Here is a 4250-nt window from a genome sequence, read left to right as displayed (position 1 = left end):
TTTCCTTGAGAGAGATCCATACATATACATGTGTATGTACAATTGAATTTAAATGTCCTTAATATGAATGCATGTTGTGTGTAAAATATCTCCTTTGTCAATTTAACTGCAATGTACATGTATATAAAAATTGACTTCTTTTTGGAATTTTATTGCAAGTGAAAGTCATTCAATGTTATATAAACTACTGTATAACTACTCCGTCATATATCATAGCATAGTACATGTGTATTTGAATAACGCTCTTTGATAATACATGTAATATATTTCCATTATGTTTATGGTCTAGAGTTACAATTACCTACAAATGCTCTATAACTTTTATATTGCCTTCTTAGCTATGACTAGTATGAGTTTGATGATTAGTTTAATTTAAATATATCTGTTTGACAGAATTTGATGACGAAATACGGATGATACTTATTGGAAAGACTGGAGTTGGATAAAGTACAACTGGAAACACCATACTAGGATTTAATGCATTCAAGACTAAAGTATCTGCGACATCAGTCACAAACAAAACAGAATACAAAGAAGCAGTTAGATTCGGTAAAAAACTGGTCGTTGTTGATACCCCAGGACTCTATGATACAAATCATACAATACCGGAGGTTCTCAAAGATATAATACAATGCTACTTTCTAACATCTCCTGGTATTCATGCTCTAATTTTGGTTGTGCAAGTTGGAAGATTTACTGAGGAAGATCAAAAGACCGTTGATTTATTCATGAAAGTTTTTGGAGAAGATGCGAAAAAATTCATGATTGTAGTATTTACCGGAAAAGATAGATTAGAATATGACGATATGACTATTGAAGACTTTGTCAGCACGATGGATAAGAGTTCAAACCTGAAAATTTTACTTGATGAAATACAAGGAAGATATACTGCCATTGGATACAAAGGGCAACAGGAAGAACGGGAGAAAGAAGTACGCCATATATTGGCGATGATCGAGAAAATGGGAGAGGACAACGGTCAAACATACTATAGCAACAATCTTTTTCAACAAGTGGAAAATATTATAAAAGAAGAAGAAAGAAAAAAAATTGAAAACTCAAAGAGCAAAGAAAAAACATACACAGAAGAAGAAGTCCGACAATTAATGAGTGCAGAAAGGTCTAGAACTCGTGCAACTCAACAAGGAGGACTGTTTGATAAGATCTTTGGTTTTATTTTTGAACCCATATTAAATGCGTTGTTTAGCTTTTTTAACTCCATTTTTAACATAGGGACCAAAAAGGGAAATTCGACGGCATAATTACCCTAAAATCGGGTGTACCACATCGTATAACATATCTAAACTAAGATAAAACATACATTCAAAAATTGTATTCTTGTCGAAATAAATCTTTTTCATTCTATTTAATAACTGATGAACCAAAGATACTTCTCTGAGTTGTCTATATTGTACATATAAGAGCGAAACCTATGATCAATTAATTGCTGATGAGAAAAAAACGCTATTATATTACAGTGGGAATATTCACCTGACGGTTTGTTTCGTGCAAGAGTTTTGGGTACACTATCTACTATTTCTACTTACCCTCTCCGTGCCCAGGAGGACGCATGAGGCTGTTCAATAAATAACACTTCTTACGGCGGTCCCTTACAGTCCCGCCTTCCTGCTGTTCCCACCAAGTTCTCTCCTTTCTCTTTCAACATAGCGTCTCCTGGATTTTTTTTTACCTTCTTCTCCTTCTCTTTTCCCAAGGGGCCCATGTGAGAGCTGCTCTTATGTGTGAGCTGACTTGCTTTAGGAGGATGTGGCCTATCCATTGCTTTCTCTTTCCTTTGGTTGTCTTTGATGAAGGTAATGAACTTTTAAGGAATGCAAAAGCAGTCCTGCTAAGCTTAGGCATTCCTTACATGTATGTCTGTTTCAGTTTTCTTGTCTTGTCCATTGTGGCACTTAGGTAGAACAAATGTTTCCATTTCTTATACTTCCGTATCATTTAACCTGATGTTACTGTTAAACAATTTTTATTCGCGTGCAAGAATTATTGGCGAGTTTCGTGACCTCCTTGAAGTCTTTAATATTAATTGTCGCGAACCATTTACCGGTATTTCCTTTGTTTTTGTAGAAAGTGTTTCTTTATTCGTGAAAATTAGTTCTCGCAGATTTATTTCAAACTGAAAGAATCACGAAAAAAGATGACATGAATAATAGTTGGTAGTTGGTATTTTTTATGCCTGTATATTCGGCGGCGTCATGCAATATCCTGGTCTTTTCTTGCTTGCCACTATGCTAATAATTCTTTGATGATGTTCACATATACTCCAGGAATACCATACTTTCTTAGCAAGTCCCCCAGTTTTATTTTTTATAATGCTGTCAAAAGTTTATTTTAAGTCTTAAAAGCTCATGTACAGTGTTACTAGCCAGTTTATAGGTTCTTCTAATATACTGTATTTCTCACAATGTACATCTGTTTTGATGTTCCTCATTCTCTTTGATACGCAGTTTCCTCTAGTCTTAAGCTATCTTCTATTCTATCTCTAACTCTGTGAATCACTATACTGGAAACCATTCTAGGTTGCACTTCTGGTTGAGATATTGCCCTATGGTTGTCATATATTGTCAGATCGACATTCTTAGGTACTTTGACATTTAGCGATATCTTCCAGCCTGTTTTCTACTCAAAAGTTATTCAGTTGAATAATCTGTTAGCTCTTCTGTTCAATATGGTATCAGCAATCTCGTTTAAAGTCTTCATTTCGTAAGTTCTTCGGTCGATACAATGACATTGTCAGCAAATAAAATTTATCATTGAGTCAAATGCTGACTGACGTTTTTCATACTAATTGTTAGTCCAATATGTTTACACTGAATTGACAACGGATTTTCGCGTTATTTCCTGATCATGACGAGGAGCACAGTGCGGGTGTGACCGGTCAGCAGGGGATGCTTACTCATCGATGGCACCTGATCCCATCTCTGATGTTTTAGAGGTCCGTGTTTGCTCTGCTTCTATTTTGTATTGTTTTATGGACTTTGATATTGAATACTATATCTTATCTCCATATACTTCATGTTCAGCTTTAGTAGTTCTGCATTAATGCAATCTATTCAGGAAATCTTTCAATTCTTCATTTTTTTTTGGACTGCCTCTTCACATCTCTTGTTAGTGCTGTGTCAATTTCAAAAATTATGTTTTCTTGATTGATGCATTCCTCAGGTAACTATGCTGCATCTATCAAAAATTAAGGACCTCTTCAAAATACTCTTCTTTTTTTCAGTCCTCGAAAATCAAATCATTATTTTGGACTTTTTGTAGCTTGCACTGTTTTTCCTCCTCAAAACTGCTTAATCAGTTGGTAAACGTCGATCATACAGTTTGTATATGCTGCGTTACTTGCTTGGTTAGCTATGCTCTTCATTTTTTCCTAAGCCCTTGCTCTTCCTTTCACGTTTTTTTCTTTGGTCCGATATTTTTTCATCTGAATTTTCTTTATTCTCTCTGAATTTACTTACCAATTTCTTCTTTTTTTCTGTAATCGATGGCTCTGTCTTATTTTGTAGTAAGCTATTTCACTATATATATATATATATATATATATATATATATATATATATATATATATATATATATATATATATATATATATATATATATATATATATATATATATATATATATATATATATATATATATATATATATATATATATATATATATAGATAGATAGATAGATAGATAGATAGATAGATAGATAGATAGATAGATAGATAAATCCAAGAAAAATCACAGTGGTCGGTGATAAATATGAAAATTATTTTAAATAAATAAAAACACTGAGAACGAGTAAAACATAAGCGCTTTAATTTCTTCTTCATGATGTTTTACAATACACATGGTAACGTCTATTATGATGTCATAATAACTTAACGTTAACAAGTCTTTGATTGACGTCATATTTTTCCCGTACTTTCACAGAACAATGCATTAACAAAGCATACAATAACAAAGCAATAAATGTGACTCAGTAACATAATTTACATGTAAAGAAACAATTCTTTTACATTAAACTATTTAATTTAGGTTTGAAAGTCCTTATAAAATGTCTTTCTTTATCACGTCTTTCGATTGTGTTAGAGTTGTGCAGTTTATAAAATGGAAAGACAGTAAAAGTTCTATTTCCGCACACGTCTAAGTGTTCACTGACTTTGAGTTTGCGATATTGCGGTACGTTTATTTGTTGTTTGTGTACTCTGATCCTTTCCTGTAAGGTACTTCCCGTCTCGCC

General features: G+C 33.1%; 1 pseudogene; it reads left to right on the top strand.

The window, feature by feature from the left end:
* Positions 1-386: 386 nt before the first annotated feature.
* LOC134241610 (GTPase IMAP family member 4-like) lies at positions 387-3432 on the top strand (annotated as a pseudogene).
* The last annotated feature ends 818 nt before the right edge of the window (positions 3433-4250 follow it).

Source organism: Saccostrea cucullata, unplaced genomic scaffold (genome assembly GCF_032062105.1).
Source record: "Saccostrea cucullata isolate Sc308-1 unplaced genomic scaffold, CSIRO_AGI_Scuc_v1 ctg5725, whole genome shotgun sequence".
Taxonomy (NCBI): Eukaryota; Metazoa; Mollusca; class Bivalvia; order Ostreida; family Ostreidae; genus Saccostrea; species Saccostrea cuccullata.
This window is presented reverse-complemented; position numbering and strand designations above follow the sequence as displayed.